General features: G+C 54.9%; 1 long non-coding RNA gene across 2 annotated transcripts; it reads right to left on the reverse strand.

Moving 5' to 3' along the window:
- Positions 1–3845: 3845 nt before the first annotated feature.
- LOC140405767 (uncharacterized) lies at positions 3846–6043 on the reverse strand. Of its 2 annotated transcripts, none has more exons than XR_011938743.1 (3): positions 5599–6043; positions 5185–5291; positions 3846–3974 (listed from the first exon to the last, which is right to left on the reverse strand). It is a non-coding gene; the product is annotated as an uncharacterized lncRNA (long non-coding RNA). The 2 variants fall into 2 exon arrangements; XR_011938742.1 differs by having other exon boundaries at positions 5631–6040.
- Between the last annotated feature and the right edge of the window lie 16118 nt (positions 6044–22161).

The raw sequence follows: 22161 nt of genomic DNA on the forward strand, positions 1-22161 counted from the left end.
GGAGACATTGTAGAACTCGGTGAGCTGAATTAACCCCCTCCCACACCCACACAACCCCCCCTCCCCCCATCACCAACACTTCACTAATCAGTCCGTCTTCAGCACAGGAGATATCCCTTACACAGCCTCACATTTATAAATTCAATCCCAGCACCTCGGCAACATTATGAAAGTCGATACGTTCATGTTTACATGTTGCAGTGTGCACAGCAGGATCCCATAAATAATAAACATGATGGAGACAGGAGCCCAGTCCGTATCCTGCGTCTCTCTTAACCTCCCACTCAACCGCCCCCCTCCGCACACACCCCACACCCCCACACACATTCGCCACCCCCACTAGCCTCCCCATTCAAATAACGACAAATCACGTTGGTGTTTTTATCATTTTATTGGAAGAGGAAGTATAGAGGGAAATAGCTGGAGAGAGAGGCTCGGTGAGGGGAGGGGGATGTGGTGGGGAAGAGTGAGACAGGCAATTTCTCCCACGCTCCCTCTCTTTCTCTCTCAGGTCTTCTTTCCCTCTGGAGGCATTTTCAAATCGACTGGCCTCAGGACAGGACAGGGCTGTCTCAGGACATTTTCAAATCGACTGTCTCAGGACAGGACAGGGCTGTCTCAGGACATTTTCAAATCGACTGTCTCAGGACAGGACAGGGCTGTCTCAGGACATTTTCAAATCGACTGTCTCAGGACAGGACAGGGCTGTCTCAGGACATTTTCAAATCGACTGTCTCAGGACAGGACAGGGCTGTCTCAGGACATTTTCAAATCGACTGTCTCAGGACAGGACAGGGCTGTCTCAGGACATTTTCAAATCGACTGCCTCAGGACAGGACAGGGCTGTCTCAGGACATTTTCAAATCGACTGTCTCAGGACAGGACAGGGCTGTCTCAGGACATTTTCAAATCGACTGTCTCAGGACAGGACAGGGCTGTCTCAGGACATTTTCAAATCGACTGTCTCAGGACAGGACAGGGCTGTCTCAGGACATTTTCAAATCGACTGTCTCAGGACAGGACAGGGCTGTCTCAGGACATTTTCAAATCGACTGTCTCAGGATTGTGTAAAATCGCACTTTCTAAAAGATAATGTGACTGGGCCGTGACTGTGCACAGCAGAACCCCCACCCCCAGACCCTGTGCCTGATCACCCCCTCACCCCACCCCACATCTCTCCCCCCGTTTCCCCTGGCCCTCCCTTTTCTCTCACCCCCTCTCTTTTTCACTCCTCGCTCCCACCGCCCTCTCTCTCTTTCTCTCTCCCTCTTTTTCACTCTCTCCCTCCACCCTCTAACTTTCTCTGTCCCCCTCCCCTTTTCACTTTATCTCCTTCCACCCTCTTGTCATTCTCTCTCCCTCTTTTTCACTCCCTCTCCCTCCACCCTGTCTTTCTCTGTCCTCCCCTCTCTTTTTTATTCTCTCTCCCTCAACCCTGTCTTTCTCTGTCCCCCTCCCCTTGTCACTATATCTTTCTCCCTCCACTCTCTCTCTCTTTCTCTCTCCTCCTCTTTTTCACTCCCTCTCTCCCACCGCCCTCTCTCTGTCTTTCTCCCTCCCCCTCTTTTTCACTCTCTCTCCCTCCACCCTCTGTCTTTCTCTGTCCCCCTCCCCTTTTCACTATATCTCTTTACCTCCACTCTCTCTCTCTTTCTCTCCCTGCCCTCTCTTTTTCACTCTCTTTCTCCCTCCACTCTCTCGACAAATCACATTGGGGTTCTCTGTAACATTTAGTCCAAGATGAAATGTAGAAAGAAATGGCTGGAAAGTAGGAGAGAGAGAGATAGAAAGCTGGGGTGACTGAGGCAGGGACATTTATCCCCAAACCCCCCTCAGAAATCCTTCCTATCCCACCGCCCTGTCTAAAACACAAACACCACCATTGAGGACAAACCTGTACCCAGGCTGCGGCCTATTCATTTCAGACCCATTCCCGACTGCTGCACACTCAGTGAGCCAGTTTAATATTAAATTGTGCGTGGTCACTAAGTTGACATTTCAGGAAAGGCTGCAGGCCACTGATGCACAGCAGGATCCCACAACCAGCAATGTGATCCTGACAGGGTGGGACAGGCAGGTGAGCGGGGGGATGGGGGAGAGACATATTCCTTCCCTTGCCTGCTATATTCTTTCCTCCATCTCTTCCCCCCCCCCCGCCCCCAAAATACCCCCACCCCTGAATACCACGGGTATTGGGAGTCTGGAGCCACATCCACTGTCCCCAGAAAGTTACACTTCCCTCTTTAAACTGGGAAACCAGCTGCCTGGTCCGTCCGGAGACTTTTTACAATCACCCTCCCAGCATTTATTTCCATTTATTTCCCAAATCAGGGTATCCCCAGAAAGATGTGATGAGGCTCCCCATTGCAGTTTGTGGGAAGGTTTCATTGATTGAAGGTTTAAAGAGACACTAAAAAGCTGGAGAGAGATGGACAGATAGCGGCAGAATGCTGGAGAGACAGAGAGAGAGGCAAGAATGGAAAGAAGGCAGAAAGGGAGAGAAAGCCTCTCTTTTTCACTACCTCCCTCTCCCTCCAACCTCTCTCTCTCACATCTCCCTCCTACCCCCCCCCCCCCCCCCCCCCCCCTCCCACGACCCCACTCTCTCTCTCTCTCTCTCATCCCAGTAGTTGGGAAGGAGAGAGAGAGAGAGGATCACACACAGGAATCCAACAATCACTACCACAGCAAACAGAATTCAAATGGCCCCCTGCCAATTTCATTTCACCCTCACATTTAAGTCTCGGCCTAAAACACAGGCTTTATTCTAGAATTACACCCCCTTCAAGTTTAAGGGACTATAATTCCAGATTACTTTACAGTCGATGGATTCAGTATTAAAGTGACCCCACTGTTGGTTCATTTCAGGAATTCTGCAGGCAACTTGTGCACGGGGAGATCCCAAAAATGGTGACACTTTCCAAATTGAGTTCCGAGTTTCTGATGGTGGATTTCTCTCTCAGCAGCGATGAGATCATGGCTGAATATCCCGTCAGTGCACGCAGAAAGGGTTCATTAACTCTCTCGTTCCCAAGCACTCAAGTTTAAGACTTTAAAATTCGAGACCTTCGAACCCACTTTGCAGTCCGTGAGCTATTTCATTAAAAAAAAAGTAGGTACTCTATATTTATTTATTTATTTATTTTTATAAATTTAGAGTACCTAATTCATTTTTTCCAATTAAGGGACAATTTCACGTGGCCAATCCACCTACCCTGCAAATCTTTGGGTTGTGGGGGCGAAACCCACTCAAACACAGGAAGAGAGCTATTTTATTTTCAGAGTTGTGGTCACTGTTGCTGCGCGGGCAAAGGCCACAGGCCTGTGAGTGAACAGCAAGATCCCACAGCAGCAGCAATCTGGACCTAACCAGATGGGACACTGTCCTTCTCCCCCCCCCCCCCCCCTCCTCACTCCTGCTGGGAGCCCCATTCCCCACTGCACCTAACACCACCCCCCCACCCCACCCCCGCCGTGTCATGTGTGGATTGGAACATCCCTGGAGAAGTCCCTTCAGTTTCTGAAAGAGTTAAACTGCCTCTTAAAACGAAGAAAAACCTTTTTAAAACAAAATCCATTGGCACACAGAAAGATCCCAGAAGGTGCAGTCGGCAGTGTTGAGTGTCGTTGACATTTGCTACCAGGTTGCAGAGAGTGGCTGAGACAGTGAAATCCCCCCCCCCCCCCCCCCCCCCCCCCCCACCACACATACCCGGGATGCTCAGAATTAACATAACCCCTGTTATTTTGGAACAAAATTAGACAGCTTTATATTCCAGATTTGTATTTTACTCTTTGCCACCCACCAAAGGGTTAATGTGTTTGTGTCGAAGTGCAAGGCCAGGGCGGCAATAAAGAGACAACTCACGTGAGTGCGGCCTGTGGAGTAGGCCTCAGTCCATCCACTTGTCCTCTGGAGAATAGCCTTTGTCCAAAGATTCCTGGTCGCATTGCAGTCTTCAAAGTTCAAATTCCTGGGGAAAAGAGGGAGAAAATTAACTAAAACGCAGGAAAATGTTTACACTTGTAGCACAGCAAGAGGCCAAGATTCCCCCTCTCAGTCACACAAACTCTCAGCAACATCCACCTACACTAATCTCAGTTATAAACCACAGAATAAAAAAGATTGAGAGACAGTTCCCACTTCCCTTGTCTTTCTCTTTCTCTCTCTCTCGCTATCTCATTCGGTCCCACTATCCCTCTCATTCATATTTCTGTCTCCCTCGTTATCCCTCATCAGCCTCCCAGCATTTAGTTCTATTTGTTTCTCTAATCAGGGTATCCCCAGAAAGATGTGATGAGACTCCCCATTGCAGTTTGTGGGGTGGTTTTCTTAGATTAAAGGTTTAAAGAGACACTAAAAAGCTGGAGAGAAATGGACAGATAGTGGCAGAAAGCTGGGGAGACAGAGAGAGAGAGAGAGAGGGGCAAGAATGGAAGAAAGACAGAAAGGGAGAGAAAGCCTCTCTTTTTCACGACCTCCCTCTCCCTCCACCATCTGTCTTTCTCCTCTCCCTCTCTCTAATCTCTATTACCCCCCAGCCCCACACTCTTTTCTGTACTTCTCTCTCTCTCTCTTTCTATCATCCTAATAGTTGGGAAGGAGAAAGAGAGAGAGAGACAGGGTCACACACAGGAATCCAACATTCACAACCACAGCAAACTGAATTCAAATGACCTCCTGCGAATTTAATTTCACTCTCATACTTGTGCCTCGGCCTAAAATACAGGCTTCATTCCAGAATTAGACCCGCTTCAAGTCAAGGGACTTTAATTCCGGGCAATCGAGATTACTTTACAGTCAATGGGTTCATTTAAAAGTGACCCCCACTATCGTTAATTTTGTGAATTATGCCGGCAACCTGGGCACAGGGAGAGCCCAACAAATGATGACCACTTTCAAAATTGAGTTCAGAGTTTCTGATCTGAGATTTCTCTCTCTCTCTCTACCAGATTACAGAGAGTGGCTGAAACAGTGAAATGCCCCCCCCCCTCCCCACACACACACCGCACCCCATACCCCCACCCCTGGGACGCTCAGAATTAATATAACCCCTGTTATTTTGGAACAAAATTAGACAGCTTCATATTCCAGATTTGTATTTTACTCTTTGCCGCCCACCTAAGGTTTAATGTGTTTGTGTCTAAGTGCAAGGCCGGGGCTGCAATAAAGAGACAACTCACGTGAGTGCGGCCTGTGGAGTAGGCCTCAGTCCATCCATCCATGCTCGGGAGAAATACCCTTACCCAAAGATTCCTGCTCACATTGCAGTCTTTCAAAATTCAAATTCCTGGGAAAAAGAGGGAGAAAATCAACTAAACCACAGGAAAAGATTGAAACTATTTAATACAGCGAGAGCCCAGGGTCCCCTTTTCAGTTTTACAACCCCTCAGCAACATCCAAATACAAATAAGTCACAGCTTTCAACCAGAGGTTAAAAAAGATTGAGAGACAATTAATACTCAAAATCTTTTTATTGTCACAATTAGGCTGACATTAATACTGCAATGAAGTTACTGTGAAAATCCCCTTCTCTTGTGTTTCTCGCTGTCTCTCTATCCCTCTTATACATATTTCTGTCTCCCTCCCTCACTCACTCTTTTTGATCCCTCCAATATTAAAATTAAACCTCAGTCAGGGTAATAACCCGGGTGAAGCCTGCAGAACAGGCCTCAGCCAGCGCTCCCTCGGGAAGAATTCACCCTCCCTCGTCCTCCTCACTGGATTCCCGACTTCCTTCCAGTTCTCCAAATAAAAACGCCTCTGGAGAAAAAAAGGAGATAACATTGATTATAAAGGCAATAACAGGGACATTTTAATAAAATATTCAAAACAGCACAACAGGAGTTCAACATCTCCAATCTCGAGTCAATCAGTAACATGTCAACACCCAAAATGCACAGCTCAAAACAGGCAGATTGACACACCCAGCGACACACACACACACACACACTGAAGCAGAGGGGTAATGTTTTGAGTGTAGTGAGTTTTTGGTTTGTGAACTGAAGTCCCTCAGACACAGATATATCCTCAGTGAGCTGTGAGCAGACTCCACCCCTAGTCTCTGCCATGTGTGGAATGTCTGTCTCAGAACACAGCTCTCTATTGACATGTAAATGCAGGCCAAGAGATACTGATCTCCTTGCTGCTCAGCCCCACACACACAGAATGTGACTTCAGCTAACCCTTGGCCTTCCCCACACCAGTGTTGTTCACTGAGCAGGACAGAAAAAATTGGATTAAATGTAATTATTAGACAGGGACGTTCTTATTTTCTCTACCCAAGTGGATAACCTCACATTTATCCACGTTGTACTGCATCTGCCATATCTCTCACTCACTCCCCTCCAATAGGATTGAATCGTAATTTAAAATAGTATTGGGAAATGATTAGAAACAGTTTGGACTGAGATCTCCTCAGTGACCTGTGTGCAGACCCCACCCCCGACTTTCTGTGAGGAATGCCCCCCTCGGTGTGGTTCCTGTGTCTGCTAAGGAAGACACTTGTCCTGTCTATGGTTATGTTAATTCAGCAGTTAGCAACAGATTCTGTCCTGTCATTATTTCTGTCTTTGGTTTAACATTTGTTTACCTCTGAATTTCTGACATGTTTGGAATGACTATTCGTCTGTCGCCTTAGGAAGGCTCTCCATAGAATGAGTAAAAAGCAGCAAGAAATCACAGAATGTGAGTTAAACACAACTTCATTTCTGCCTCCATTTGGAGAGAAGATTCCTGGCCACAAAAACAAAGCTCATTGCAAAGTTTCACTTCATATTTTACATGTTGTTCACAGACAGATTTCTTCAATGAGCTGCTCTATAAATCTGGATTCAATTTGACTTTTTCTCACTGAGAGATGAAAAGTTTATTCCTGAATCAGTACACGGTCATCGGCAACAACATAATTTTATTAGACAGTGAGGATCAATGGGATTTTTCACTGAAATCCTCTGATGTCAATTCCTGAGATTAGAATTTATAATGAAACAATTTGGATTCAATGAAAACGGTCAGTTTAATAACCCCAATGTCCTGACTGCCTCACGTCCTGGCACCCTCACACCCTCACACCCTCATGTCCCCTAACTCTCAATCCCTGACCCACTCACGCCTCCGAAACTTCAGATCCTGACCCGCTGTGTACCTCTTTCTGTGTGTGTGTCCCTTACTCTGTCTGTGTGCCCACCTCTCACTGTCCCTCTCTGTATCCCTCTCTCCCTCTGTGTCCCTCTCTCTCGCTGTCTGTGTCCTTCTATCTCACTCTATCCCTCTCTTTCACTGCGTACCTCTTTCTATCTGTCTCACTCTCTCTGTGTCCCTCTCCCTCTATGTGTCCCCGTCTCTCTGTCTCTCTCGCTGTGTTCCTCGCTCTCTCGCTGTGTCCTTCTCTCTCTCGCTGTGTACCCGTCCCTCTCGATGTGTCCCCCTCTCTCTCTCGCTGCGTCCCTCACTCTCTCTCGCTGCTTCCCTCTCTCTCTCGCTGTGTCCCCCTCTCTCTCGCTGTGTTCCTCGCTCTCTCGCTGTGTCCCTCTCTCTCTCGCTGTGTACCCGTCCCTCTCACTGTGTCCCCCTCTCTCTCTCTCGCTGTGTTCCTCGCTCACTCGCTGTGTCCCTCTCTCTCTCGCTGTGTTCCCCGCTCTCTCGCTGTGTCCCTCTCTCTCTTTCGCTGTGTCATAGATTATCATAGAATTTACAGTGCAGAAGGTGGCCATTCGGCCCATCGAGTCTGCACCAGCTCTTGGAAAGAGCACGCCACCCAAGGTCAACACCGCCACCCTATCCCCATAACCCAGTAACCCCACAACGCTAAGGGCAATTCTGGACACTAAGGGCAATTTATCATGGCCAATCCACCTAACCTGCACATCTTTGGACTGTGGGAGGAAACCAGAGCACCCGGAGGAAACCCACGCAGACACGGGGAGGATGTGCAGACTCCGCACAGAGAGTGACCCAAGCCGGAATCGAACCTGGGACCCTGGAGCTGTGAAACAATTGTGCTATCCACAAGGCTACCGTGCTGTCCCACTCTCTCTCGCTGTGTCCCTCCCTCACTCGGTGTGCTCCTCTCTCTCTCGCTGTGCCCCTCTCTCTCTCGCTGCGGTCCTCTCTCACTCGCTGTGTCCCTCTCTCTCTCGCTGTGTCCCTCACTCTCTCGCCGTGTACCCGTCCCTCTCGCTGTGACCCCCTCTCTCTCGTTGTGTCCCTCTCTCTCTCGCTGTGTCCCTTGCTCTCTGTGTCCCTTGCTCTCTGTGTCCCTTGCTCTCTCCCTGTCCCCCTCTCTCTCGTTGTGTCCCTCTCTCTCTCTCGCTGTGTCCCTTGCTCTCTGTGTCCCTCACTCTCTGTGTCCCTCGCTCTCTCTGCGTCCCTCGCTCTCTCTGTGCCCCTCGCTCTGTCTGTGTCCCTCGGTCTGTGTCCCTCACTCTCTCTGTGTCCCTCACTCTCTGTGTCCCTCGCTCTCTCTGTGACCCTCGCTCTCTCTGTTTCCCTCGCTCTCTGTGTTCCTCACTCTCTGTGTTCCTCGCGCTCTCTGTGTGTCCCTCGCTCTCTATGTCCCTTGCTCTCTCTGTGTCCCTGGCTCTGTCTGTGTCCCTTGCTCTCTCTGTGTGTCCCTCGCTTTCTGTGTCCCTCGCTCTCTGTGTCCCTCGATCTCTCTGTGTCCCTCGCTCTCTGTGTTCCACACTCTCTGTGTCCCTCACTCTCTCTGTGTGTCCCTCGCTCTCTGTGTCCCTCGCTCTCTCTGTTTCCCTCGCTCTCTGTGTTCCTCACTCTCTGTGTCCCTCACTCTCTCTGTGTCCCTTGCTCTGTCTGTGTCCCTCGCTCTCTCTGTGTGTCCCTCGCTCTCTGTGTCCCTCACTCTCTGTGCCCCTCACTCTCTCTGTGTCCCTCACTCTCTGTGTCCCTCGCGCTCTCTGCGTCCCTCGCTCTCTCTGGGTCCCTCGCTCCCTCTGGGTCCCTCACTCTCTCTGTGTCCCTCACTCTCTGTGTCCCTTGCTCTCTGTGTCCCTCGCTCTCTGTGTCATTCGCTCTCTCTGTGTTCCTCGCTCTCCTTGTGTCCCTCAGTCTCTCTGTGTCTCTCACTCTCTCTGTGTCCCACACTCTCTCTGTGTGTCCCTCGCTCTCTGTGTCCCTCGCACTCTCTGTGTCCATGGCTCTGTCTGTGTGTCCCTCACTCTCTGTGTCCAACACTCTCTCTCTGTGTGTCCCTCACTCTCTCTGTGTGTCCCTCACTCTCTGTGTCCCTCGCTATCTCTGTGTGTCCCTCGCTCTCTGTGTCCCTCGCTCTCTGTGTCCTCGCTCTCTCTGTGTCACTCGCGCTCTCTGTGGCCCTCACTCTTTCTGTGTCCCTCCCTTTCTGTGTGTCCCTCGCTCTCTCTGTGTCCCTCGCTCTGTCTGTGTCCCTCGCTCTGTGTCCCTCACTCTCTCTGTGTCCCTCGCTCTCTCTGTGTCCCTCGCTCTCTCTGTGTCCCTCGCTCTCTGTGTTCCACACTCTCTGTGTCCCTCAGTCTCTCTGTGTGTCCCTCACTCTCTGTGTCCCTCGCTCTCTCTGTTTCCCTCGCTCTCTGTGTACCTCACTCTCTGTGTCCCTCACTCTCTCTGTGTTTCCCTCGCTCTCTGTGTCCCTCGCTCTCTGTGTCCCTCGTTCTCTCTGTGCGTCCCTCGCTCTCTATGTCCCTCGCTCTCTCCGTGTCCCTTGCTCTGTCTGTGCCCCTCGCTCTCTCTGTGTGTCCGTCGCTCTCTGTGTCCCTCGCTATCTCTCTGTGTCCCTCGCTCACTCTGTGTGTCCCTCGCTCTCTGTGTCCCTCGCTCTCTGTGTCCCTCGCTATCTCTCTGTGTCCCTCGCTCTCTCTGTGTCCCTCACTCACTGTGTTCCACACTCTCTGTGTCCCTCGCTCTCTGTGTCCCTCGCTCTCTGTGCCCCTCGCGCTCTCTGTGCCCCTCGCGCTCTCTGTGTCCCTCGTGCTCTCTGTGCCCTTCGCGCTCTCTGTGTCACTCGCTCTCTGTGTCCCACACTCTCTCAGTGTGTCCCTCACTCTCTGTATCCTTCACTCTCTAAGTGTCCCTCGCTCTCTGTGCCCCTCGCGCTCTCTGTGTCCCTCGCGCTCTCTGTGCCCCTCGCGCTCTCTGTGTCCCTCGCTCCCTCTGGGTCCCTCACACTCTCTGTGTCCCTCACTCTCTGTGTCCCTTGCTCTCTGTGTCCCTCGCTCTCTGTGTCATTCGTTCTCTCTGTGTTCCTCGCTCTCCTTGTGTCCCTCAGTCTCTCTGTGTCTCTCACTCTCTCTGTGTCCCACACTCTCTCTGTGTGTCCCTCGCTCTCTGTGTCCCTCGCTCTCTGTGTCCCTCGCTCTCTCTGTGTCCATGGCTCTGTCTGTGTGTCCCACACTCTCTGTGTCCAACACTCTCTCTCTGTGTCACTCACTCTCTCTGTGTCCCACACTCTCTCTGTGTGTCCCTCACTCTCTGTGTCCCTCGCTATCTCTGTGTGTCCCTCGCTCTCTGTGTCCCTCGCTCTCTGTGTCCCTCGCTCTCTGTGTCCTCGCTCTCTCTGTGTCACTCGCGCTCTCTGTGTCCCTCACTCTCTCTGTGTCCCTCCCTATCTGTGTCCCTCGCTCTCTCTGTGTCCCTCGCTCTGTCTGTGTCCCTCGCTCTGTCTGTGTCCCTCGCTCTGTGTCCCTCACTCTCTCTGTGTCCCTCACTCTCTCTGTGTCCCTCGCTCTCTCTGTGTCCCTCGCTCTCTCTGTGTCCCTCGCTCTCTGTGTTCCACACTCTCTGTGTCCCTCGCTCTCTGTGTTCCACACTCTCTGTGTCCCTCAGTCTCTCTGTGTGTCCCTCGCTCTCTGTGTCCCTCGCTCTCTCTGTTTCCCTCGCTTTCTGTGTACCTCACTCTCTGTGTCCCTCGCTCTCTGTGTTCCACACTCTCTGTGTCCCTCGCTCTCTGTGTTCCACACTCTCTGTGTCCCTCACTCTCTCTGTGTTTCCCTCGCTCTCTGTGTCCCTTGCTCTCTGTGTCCCTCGTTCTCTCTGTGCGTCCCTCGCTCTCTATGTCCCTCGCTCTCTCTGTGTCCCTTGCTCTGTCTGTGCCCCTCGCTCTCTCTGTGTGTCCCTCGCTCTCTGTGTCCCTCGCTCTCTGTGTCCCTCGCTATCTCTCTGTGTCCCTCGCTCTCTCTGTGTCCCTCACTCACTGTGTTCCACACTCTCTGTGTCCCTCGCTCTCTGTGTCCCTCGCTCCCTGTGCCCCTCGCGCTCTCTGTGCCCCTCGCGCTCTCTGTGTCACTCGCTCTCTCTGTGTCCCTCGCTCACTGTGCCTCTCGCGCTCTCTGTGTCACTCGCTCTCTGTGTCCCACACTCTCTCAGTGTGTCCCTCACTCTCTGTATCCTTCACTCTCTAAGTGTCCCTCGCTCTCTGTGTCCCTTGCTCTCTGTCACCCTCGCTCTCTCTGTGTCCCCCACTCTCTCTCTGTCCCTCGCGGTCTCTGTGTCCCTCCCGGTGTCTGTGTCGCTCGCGCTCTCTGTGTCCCTCGCGCTCTCTGTGTCACTCGTGCTCTCTGTGTCCTTCGCTCTCTGTGTCCCTCGCTCTCTGTGTCCCTCGCTCTCTCTCTGCCCCTCGCTCTCTCTGTGTCCCTCGTTCGCTGTGTGTCCCTCGCTCTCTCTGTGTCCCTGGCTCTCTGTGTCCCTCGCTCTCTCTCTGCCCCTCGCTCTCTCTGTGTCCCTCGCTCTCTGTGTGTCCCTCGCTCTCTCTGTGTCCCTCGCTCTCTGTGTGTCCCTCGCTCTCTGTGTGTCCCTCGCTCTCTGTGCCCCTCACTCTCTGTGTCCCTCGCTCTCTGTGTCCCTCGCTCTCTGTGTCCCACACTCTCTGTGTCCCACACTCTCTGTGTCCCTTGCCCTTTGTGTCCCTCGCTCTCTGTGTCCCTCACTCTTTGTGTCCCTCATGCTCTGTGCTACTCGCTCTCTGTGTCCCTCGCTCTCTGTGTCCCACACTCTCTGTGTCCCTCGCTCTCTGTGTCCCACACTCTCTGTGTCCCTCGCTCTCTGTGTCCCTCGTGCTCTGTGTCCCTCGCTCTTTGTGTCCCTCGCTCTCTCTGTGTCCCTCGCGCTCTCTGTGTAGCTCGGTCTGTGACCCTCGCTCTGTCTGTGTCCCTCCCTTTCTGTGTGTCCCTCGCTCCCTCTGTGTCCCTGGCTCTCTGTGTCCCTCGCTCTCTCTCTGCTCTCTGTGTCCCTCGCTCTCTGTGTCCCACACTCTCTGTGTCCCACACTCTCTGTGTCCCTTGCCCTTTGTGTCCCTCGCTCTCTGTGTCCCTCACTCTTTGTGTCCCTCATGCTCTGTGCTACTTGCTCTCTGTGTCCCTCGCTCTCTGTGTCCCACACTCTCTGTGTCCCTCACTCTCTGTGTCCCTCACTCTCTGTGTCCCTCACTCTCTGTGTCCCTCACTCTCTCTGTGTCCCTTGCTCTGTCTGTGTCCCTCGCTCTCTCTGTGTGTCCCTCGCTCTCTGTGTCCCTCGCTCTCTGTCTGTGTCCCTCGCTCTCTCTCTGTGTCCCTCGCGCTCTCTGTGTCACTCGCTCTCTGTGTCCCTCGCTCTCTCTCTGTGTCCCTCGCTCTCTCTCTGTGCCCCTCGCTCTCTGTGTCCCTCGCGCTCTCTGTGCCCCTCGCGCTCTCTGTGTCACTCGCTCTCTGTGTCCCACACTCTCTCAGTGTGTCCCTCACTCTCTGTATCCTTCACTCTCTAAGTGTCCCTCGCTCTCTGTGTCCCTTGCTCTCTGTGACCCTCGCTCTCTGTGTCCCTCACTCTCTCTGTGCCCCTCACTCTCTGTGTCTCTCGCTCTCTCTGTGTGTCCCTCGCTCTCTGTGTCCCTCACTCTCTGTGCCCCTCACTCTCTCTGTGTCCCTCACTCTCTGTGTCCCTCGCGCTCTCTGCGTCCCTCGCTCTCTGTGTCCCTCACTCTCTCTGTGCCCCTCACTCTCTGTGTCTCTCGCTCTCTCTGTGTGTCCCTCGCTCTCTGTGTCCCTCGCTCTCTCTGGGTCCCTCGCTCCCTCTGGGTCCCTCACTCTCTCTGTGTCCCTCACTCTCTGTGTCCCTTGCTCTCTGTGTCCCTCGCTCTCTGTGTCATTCGCTCTCTCTGTTTTCCTCGCTCTCCTTGTGTCCCTCAGTCTCTCTGTGTCTCTCACTCTCTCTGTGTCCCACACTCTCTCTGTGTGTCCCTCGCTCTCTGTGTCCCTCGCTCTCTCTGTGTGTCCCTCGCTCTCTGTGTCCCTCGCTCTCTCTGTGTCCATGGCTCTGTCTGTGTGTCCCTCACTCTCTGTGTCCCTCGCTATCTCTGTGTGTCCCTCGCTCTCTGTGTCCCTCGCTCTCTGTGTCCTCGCTCTCTCAGTGTCACTCGCGCTCTCTGTGTCCCTCGCTCTGTCTGTGTCCCTCGCTCTGTCTGTGTCCCTCGCTCTGTGTCCCTCACTCTCTCTGTGTCCCTCACTCTCTCTGTGTCCCTCGCTCTCTCTGTGTCCCTCGCTCTCTCTGTGTCCCTCGCTCTCTGTGTTCCACACTCTCTGTGTCCCTCGCTCTCTCTGTTTCCCTCGCACTCTGTGTACCTCACTCTCTGTGTCCCTCGCTCTCTGTGTCCCTCGCTCTCTGTGTCCCTCGTTCTCTCTGTGCGTCCCTCGCTCTCTATGTCCCTCGCTCTCTCTGTGTGTCCCTCGCTCTCTATGTCCCTCGCTCTCTCTGTGTCCCTTGCTCTGTCTGTGCCGCTCGCTCTCTCTGTGTGTCCCTCGCTCTCTGTGTCCCTCGCTCTCTGTGTCCCTCGCTCTCTCTCTGTGTCCCTCGCTCTCTGTGTCCCTCGCGCTCTCTGTGCCCCTCGCGCTCTCTGTGTCACTCGCTCTCTGTGTCCCACACTCTCTCAGTGTGTCCCTCACTCTCTGTATCCTTCACTCTCTAAGTGTCCCTCGCTCTCTGTGTCCCTTGCTCTCTGTGACCCTCGCTCTCTCTGTGTCCCCCACTCTCTCTCTGTCCCTCGCGGTCTCTGTGTCCCTCCCGGTGTCTGTGTCGCTCGCGCTCCCTGTGTCCCTCGCGCTCTCTGTGTCACTCGTGCTCTCTGTGTCCTTCGCTCTCTGTGTCCCTCGCTCTCTGTGTCCCTCGCTCTCTCTGTGTCCCTCGCTCTCTGTGTCCCTCGCTCTCTCTCTGCCCCTCGCTCTCTCTGTGTCCCTCGCTCGCTGTGTGTCCCTCGCTCTCTCTGTGTCCCTGGCTCTCTGTGTCCCTCGCTCTCTCTCTGCCCCTCGCTCTCTCTGTGTCCCTCGCTCTCTGTGTGTCCCTCGCTCTCTCTGTGTCCCTCGCTCTCTGTGTGTCCCTCGCTCTCTCTGTGTCCCTCGCTCTCTGTGCCCCTCACTCTCTGTGTCCCTCGCTCTCTGTGTCCCTCGCTCTCTCTGTCCCACACTCTCTGTGTCCCACACTCTCTGTGTCCCTTGCCCTTTGTGTCCCTCGCTCTCTGTGTCCCTCACTCTTTGTGTCCCTCATGCTCTGTGCTACTCGCTCTCTGTGTCCCTCGCTCTCTGTGTCCCACACTCTCTGTGTCCCTCGCTCTGTGTTTCCCTCACTCTCTGTTTCCCTCACTCTCTGTGTCCCTCGCTCTCTGTGTCCCACACTCTCTGTGTCCCTCGCTCTCTGTGTCCCTCGTGCTCTGTGTCCCTCGCTCTTTGTGTCCCTCGCTCTTTGTGTCCCTCGCTCTCTCTGTGTCCCTCGCGCTCTCTGTGTAGCTCGGTCTGTGACCCTCGCTCTGTCTGTGTCCCTCCCTTTCTGTGTGTCCCTCGCTCCCTCTGTGTCCCTGGCTCTCTGTGTCCCTCGCTCTCTCTCTGCTCTCTGTGTCCCTCGCTCTCTGTGTCCCACACTCTCTGTGTCCCACACTCTCTGTGTCCCTTGCCCTTTGTGTCCCTCGCTCTCTGTGTCCCTCACTCTTTGTGTCCCTCATGCTCTGTGCTACTTGCTCTCTGTGTCCCTCGCTCTCTGTGTCCCACACTCTCTGTGTCCCTCACTCTCTGTGTCCCTCACTCTCTGTGTCCCTCACTCTCTGTGTCTCTCGCTCTCTGTGTCCCACACTCTCTGTGTCCCTCGCTCTCTCTGTGTCCCTCGCGCTCTCTGTGTAGCTCGGTCTGTGACCCTCGCTCTGTCTGTGTCCCTCGCTCTCGCTGTGTCCCTCGCGCTCTCTGTGTCCCTCGCTCTCTCTGTGTCCCTCACTCTCTCTGTGTCCCTCGCTCTCCCTGAGTAGCTCACTCTCTCTGTGTCTCTTGCTCTCTCTGTGTCCCTCGCTCTGTGTGTCCCTCGCTCTCTCTGTGTCCCTCCCTCTCTCTGTGTCCCTCGCTCTCGCTGTGTCGCTCACTCTCGGTGTACCTCACTCTCTCTGTGTCCCTCACTCTCTGTGTTCCTCACTCTCTGTGTCCCTCACTCTCTCTGTGCCCCTCACTCTCTGTGACCCTCACTCTCTCTGTGTCCCTCACTCACTCTCTGTCCCTCACTCTCTCTGTGGCCCTCACTCTCTGTGTCCCTGACTCTCTCTGTGTCCCTCGCTCTCTGTGTCCCGCATTCTCTGTGTCTCTCGCTCTCTCTGTGTGACCCTCGCTCTCTGTGTCCCTCGCTCTCTGTGCCCCTCGCTCTCTGTGTCCCTCACTCTCTGTGCCCCTCACTCTCTGTGTGTCCCTCACTCTCTGTGTCCTTCGCGCTCTCTGCGTCCCTCGCTCTCTCTGGGTCCCTCGCTCCCTCTGGTCCCTCACTCTCTCTGTGTCCCTCACTCTCTCTGTCCCTCGCTCTCTGTGTCCCTCGCTCTCTGTGTCCCTCGCTCTCTCTGTGTTCCTCGCTCTCTGTGTGTCCCTCACTCTCTCTGTGTCTCTCACTCTCTCTGTGTCCCACACTCTCTCTGTGTGTCCCACGCTCTCTGTGTCCCTCGCTCTCTCTGTGTGTCCCTCACTCTCTGTGTCCCACACTCTCTCTCTGTGTCACTCACTCTCTCTGTGTCCCACACTCTCTCTGTGTGTCCCTCACTCTCTGTGTCCCACACTCTCTCACTGTGTCACTCACTCTCTCTGTGTCCCACACTCTCTCTGTGTGTCCCTCACTCTCTGTGTCCCTCGCTATCTCTGTGTGTCCCTTGCTCTCTGTGTCCCTCGCTCTCTGTGTCCTCGCTCTTTCTGTGTCCCTCACTCTCTCTGTGTCCCTCCCTTTCTGTGTGTCCCTCGCTCTCTCTGTGTCCCTCGCTCTGTCTGTGTCCCTCGCTCTGTCTGTGTCCCTCGCTCTGTGTCACTCACTCTCTCTGTGTCACTCACTCTCTCTGTGTCCCTCGCTCTCTCTGTTTCCCTCGCTCTCTGTGTTCCTCACTCTCTCTGTGTGTCCCTCGCTCTCTGTGTCCCTCGCTCTCTCTGTTTCCCTCGCTCTCTGTGTCCCTCGTTCTCTCTGTGCGTCCCTTGCTCCCTATGTCCCTCGCTCTCTATGTCCCTCGCTCTCTCTGTGTCCCTTGCTCTGTCTGTGTCCCTCACTCTCTCTGTGTGTCCCTCGCTCTCTGTGTCCCTCGCTCTCTCTATTTCCCTCGCTCTCTGTGTTCCTCACTCTCTGTGTCCCTCACTCTCTCTGTGTCCCTTGCTCTGTCTGTGTCCCTCTCTCTCTCTGTGTGTCCCTCGCTCTCTGTGTCCCTCGCTCTCTCTCTGTGTCCCTCGCTCTCTCTCTGTGTCCCTCGCTCTCTGTGTCCCTCGCGCTCTCCGTGCCCCTCGCGCTCTCTGTGTCCCTCGCTCTCTCTGTGTCCCACACTCTCTCTCTGTGTCACTCGCTCTCTCTGTGTCCCACACTCTCTCAGTGTGTCCCTCACTCTCTGTATCCTTCACTCTCTAAGTGTCCCTCACTCTCTGTGTCCCTTGCTCTCTGTGACCCTTGCTCGCTCTGTGTCCCCCACTCTCTCTGTGTCCCTCGCTCTCTCTGTGTTCCACACTCTCTGTGTCCCTCGCTCTCTGTGTCCCTCGCGCTCTCTGTGCCCCTCGTTCTCTCTGTGTCACTCGCTCTCTCTGTGTGTCCCACACTCTCTCAGTGTGTCCCTCACTCTCTGTATCCTTCACTCTCTAAGTGTCCCTCACTCTCTGTGTCCCTTGCTCTCTCTGACCCTCGCTCTCTGTGTCCCTCACTCTCTCTGTGTCCCTCACTCTCTGTGTCTCTCGCTCTCTCTGTGTGTCCCTCGCTCTCTGTGTCCCTCACTCTCTGTGCCTCTCACTCTCTCTGTGTCCCTCACACTCTGTGTCCCTCGCGCTCTCTGCGTCCCTCACTCTCTCTGTGTCCCTCACTCTCTGTGTCCCTCACTCTCTGTGTCCCTTGCTCTCTGTGACACTCGCTCTGTCTGTGTCCCTCGCTCTGTGTCCCCCACTCTCTCTGTGTCCCTCACTCTCTCTGTGTCCCTCGCTCTCTCTGTGTCCCTCGCTCTCTCTGTGTCCCTCGCTCTCTGTGTTCCACACTCTCTGTGTCCCTCACTCTCTCTGTGTGTCCCTCGCTCTCTGTGTCCCTCGCTCTCTCTGTTTCCCTCGCTCTCTGTGTTCCTCACTCTCTGTGTCCCTCACTCTCTCTGTGTCCCTTGCTCTGTCTGTGTCCCTCGCTCTCTCTGTGTGTCCCTCGCTCTCTGTGTCCCTCGCTCTCTGTCTGTGTCCCTCGCTCTCTCTCTGTGTCCCTCGCGCTCTCTGTGTCCCTCGCTCTCTCTCTGTGTCCCTCGCTCTCTCTCTGTGTCCCTCGCTCTCTCTCTGTGTCCCTCGCTCTCTGTGTCCCTCGCGCTCTCTGTGCCCCTCGCGCTCTCTGTGTCACTCGCTCTCTGTGTCCCACACTCTCTCAGTGTGTCCCTCACTCTCTGTATCCTTCACTCTCTAAGTGTCCCTCGCTCTCTGTGTCCCTTGCTCTCTGTGACCCTCGCTCTCTGTGTCCCTCACTCTCTCTGTGCCCCTCACTCTCTGTGTCTCTCGCTCTCTCTGTGTGTCCCTCGCTCTCTGTGTCCCTCACTCTCTGTGCCCCTCACTCTCTCTGTGTCCCTCACTCTCTGTGTCCCTCGCGCTCTCTGCGTCCCTCGCTCTCTGTGTCCCTCACTCTCTCTGTGCCCCTCACTCTCTGTGTCTCTCGCTCTCTCTGTGTGTCCCTCGCTCTCTGTGTCCCTCACTCTCTGTGCCCCTCACTCTCTCTGTGTCCCTCACTATCTGTGTCCCTCGCACTCTCTGCGTCCCTCGCTCTCTCTGGGTCCCTCGCTCCCTCTGGGTCCCTCACTCTCTCTGTGTCCCTCACTCTCTGTGTCCCTTGCTCTCTGTGTCCCTCGCTCTCTGTGTCATTCGCTCTCTCTGTTTTCCTCGCTCTCCTTGTGTCCCTCAGTCTCTCTGTGTCTCTCACTCTCTCTGTGTCCCGCACTCTCTCTGTGTGTCCCTCGCTCTCTGTGTCCCTCGCTCTCTCTGTGTGTCCCTCGCTCTCTGTGTCCCTCGCTCTCTCTGTGTCCATGGCTCTGTCTGTGTGTCCCTCACTCTCTGTGTCCCTCGCTATCTCTGTGTGTCCCTCGCTCTCTGTGTCCCTCGCTCTCTGTGTCCCTCGCTCTCTGTGTCCTCGCTCTCTCAGTGTCACTCGCGCTCTCTGTGTCCCTCACTCTCTCTGTGTCCCTCCCTTTCTGTGTGTCCCTCGCTCTCTCTGTGTCCCTCGCTCTGTCTGTGTCCCTCGCTCTGTCTGTGTCCCTTGCTCTGTGTCCCTCACTCTCTCTGTGTCCCTCACTCTCTCTGTGTCCCTCGCTCTCTCTGTGTCCCTCGCTCTCTCTGTGTCCCTCGCTCTCTGTGTTCCACACTCTCTGTGTCCCTCGCTCTCTCTGTTTCCCTCGCACTCTGTGTACCTCACTCTCTGTGTTCCTCACTCTCTCTGTGTTTCCCTCGCTCTCTGTGTCCCTCGCTCTATGTGTCCCTCGTTCTCTCTGTGCGTCCCTCGCTCTCTATGTCCCTCGCTCTCTCTGTGTGTCCCTCGCTCTCTATGTCCCTCGCTCTCTCTGTGTCCCTTGCTCTGTCTGTGCCGCTCGCTCTCTCTGTGTGTCCCTCGCTCTCTGTGTCCCTCGCTCTCTGTGTCCCTCGCTCTCTCTCTGTGTCCCTCGCTCTCTGTGTCCCTCGCGCTCTCTGTGCCCCTCGCGCTCTCTGTGTCACTCGCTCTCTGTGTCCCACACTCTCTCAGTGTGTCCCTCACTCTCTGTATCCTTCACTCTCTAAGTGTCCCTCGCTCTCTGTGTCCCTTGCTCTCTGTGACCCTCGCTCTCTCTGTGTCCCCCACTCTCTCTCTGTCCCTCGCGGTCTCTGTGTCCCTCCCGGTGTCTGTGTCGCTCGCGCTCTCTGTGTCCCTCGCGCTCTCTGTGTCACTCGTGCTCTCTGTGTCCTTCGCTCTCTGTGTCCCTCGCTCTCTCTGTGTCCCTCGCTCTCTGTGTCCCTCGCTCTCTCTCTGCCCCTCGCTCTCTCTGTGTCCCTCGCTCGCTGTGTGTCCCTCGCTCTCTCTGTGTCCCTGGCTCTCTGTGTCCCTCGCTCTCTCTCTGCCCCTCGCTCTCTCTGTGTCCCTCGCTCTCTGTGTGTCCCTCGCTCTCTCTGTGTCCCTCGCTCTCTGTGTGTCCCTCGCTCTCTCTGTGTCCCTCGCTCTCTGTGCCCCTCACTCTCTGTGTCCCTCGCTCTCTGTGTCCCTCGCTCTCTCTGTCCCACACTCTCTGTGTCCCACACTCTCTGTGTCCCTTGCCCTTTGTGTCCCTCGCTCTCTGTGTCCCTCACTCTTTGTGTCCCTCATGCTCTGTGCTACTCGCTCTCTGTGTCCCTCGCTCTCTGTGTCCCACACTCTCTGTGTCCCTCGCTCTGTGTTTCCCTCACTCTCTGTTTCCCTCACTCTCTGTGTCCCTCGCTCTCTGTGTCCCACACTCTCTGTGTCCCTCGCTCTCTGTGTCCCTCGTGCTCTGTGTCCCTCGCTCTTTGTGTCCCTCGCTCTTTGTGTCCCTCGCTCTCTCTGTGTCCCTCGCGCTCTCTGTGTAGCTCGGTCTGTGACCCTCGCTCTGTCTGTGTCCCTCCCTTTCTGTGTGTCCCTCGCTCCCTCTGTGTCCCTGGCTCTCTGTGTCCCTCGCTCTCTCTCTGCTCTCTGTGTCCCTCTCTCTCTGTGTCCCACACTCTCTGTGTCCCACACTCTCTGTGTCCCTTGCCCTTTGTGTCCCTCACTCTCTGTGTCCCTCACTCTTTGTGTCCCTCATGCTCTGTGCTACTTGCTCTCTGTGTCCCTCGCTCTCTGTGTCCCACACTCTCTGTGTCCCTCACTCTCTGTGTCCCTCACTCTCTGTGTCCCTCACTCTCTGTGTCTCTCGCTCTCTGTGTCCCACACTCTCTTTGTCCCTCGCTCTCTCTGTGTCCCTCGCGCTCTCTGTGTAGCTCGGTCTGTGACCCTCGCTCTGTCTGTGTCCCTCCCTTTCTGTGTGTCCCTCGCTCTCGCTGTGTCCCTCGCGCTCTCTGTGACCCTCGCTCTCTCTGTGTCCCTCACTCTCTCTGTGTCCCTCGCTCTCCCTGAGTAGCTCACTCTCTCTGTGTCTCTTGCTCTCTCTGTGTCCCTCGCTCTGTGTGTCCCTCGCTCTCTCTGTGTCCCTCCCTCTCTCTGTGTCCCTCGCTCTCGCTGTGTCGCTCACTCTCGGTGTACCTCACTCTCTCTGTGTCCCTCACTCTCTGTGTTCCTAACTCTCTGTGTCCCTCACTCTCTCTGTGCCCCTCACTCTCTGTGACCCTCACTCTCTCTGTGTCCCTCACTCACTCTCTGTCCCTCACTCTCTCTGTGGCCCTCACTCTCTGTGTCCCTGACTCTCTCTGTGTCCCTCGCTCTCTGTGTCCCTCGCTCTCTGTGTCTCTCGCTCTCTCTGTGTGTCCCTCGCTCTCTGTGTCCCTCGCTCTCTGTGTCCCTCACTCTCTGTGTCCCTCACTCTCTCTGTGCCCCTCACTCTCTGTGACCCTCACTCTCTCTGTGTCCCTCACTCACTCTCTGTCCCTCACTCTCTCTGTGGCCCTCACTCTCTGTGTCCCTGACTCTCTCTGTGTCCCTCGCTCTCTGTGTCCCTCGCTCTCTGTGTCTCTCGCTCTCTCTGTGTGTCCCTCGCTCTCTGTGTCCCTCGCTCTCTGTGTCCCTCGCTCTCTGTGTCCCTCACTCTCTGTGCCCCTCACTCTCTGTGTGTCCCTCACTCTCTGTGTCCTTCGCGCTCTCTGCGTCCCTCGCTCTCTCTGGGTCCCTCGCTCCCTCTGGTCCCTCACTCTCTCTGTGTCCCTCACTCTCTCTGTCACTCGCTCTCTCTGTCCCTCGCTCTCTGTGTCCCTCGCTCTCTGTGTCCCTCGCTCTCTCTGTGTTCCTCGCTCTCTGTGTCCCTCGCTCTCTCTGTGTGTCCCTCACTCTCTGTGTCCCACACTCTCTCTCTGTGTCACTCACTCTCTCTGTGTCCCACACTCTCTCTGTGTGTCCCTCACTCTCTGTGTCCCACACTCTCTCACTGTGTCACTCACTCTCTCTGTGTCCCACACTCTCTCTGTGTGTCCCTCACTCTCTGTGTCCCTCGCTATCTCTGTGTGTCCCTTGCTCTCTGTGTCCCTCGCTCTCTGTGTCCTCGCTCTTTCTGTGTCCCTCACTCTCTCTGTGTCCCTCCCTTTCTGTGTGTCCCTCGCTCTCTCTGTGTCCCTCGCTCTGTCTGTGTCCCTCGCTCTGTCTGTGTCCCTCGCTCTGTGTCACTCACTCTCTCTGTGTCCCTCACTCTCTCTGTGTCCCTCGCTCTGTCTGTGTCCCTCGCTCTGTGTCACTCACTCTCTCTGTGTCCCTCACTCTCTCTGTGTCCCTCGCTCTCTCTGTTTCCCTCGCTCTCTGTGTTCCACACTCTCTGTGTCCCTCACTCTCTCTGTGTGTCCCTCGCTCTCTGTGTCCCTCGCTCTCTCTGTTTCCCTCGCTCTCTGTGTCCCTCGTTCTCTCTGTGCGTCCCTTGCTCCCTATGTCCCTCGCTCTCTATGTCCCTCGCTCTCTCTGTGTCCCTTGCTCTGTCTGTGTCCCTCGCTCTCTGTGTCCCTCGCTCTCTGTGTCCCTCTCTCGCTGCGCCCCTCACACTCTCTCTCTGTCCCTCACTCTCTCTCGCTGTGTCCCTCACTCTCTGT

Source organism: Scyliorhinus torazame, unplaced genomic scaffold, assembly GCF_047496885.1.
Source record: "Scyliorhinus torazame isolate Kashiwa2021f unplaced genomic scaffold, sScyTor2.1 scaffold_208, whole genome shotgun sequence".
In the NCBI taxonomy this organism is placed as follows: Eukaryota; Metazoa; Chordata; class Chondrichthyes; order Carcharhiniformes; family Scyliorhinidae; genus Scyliorhinus; species Scyliorhinus torazame.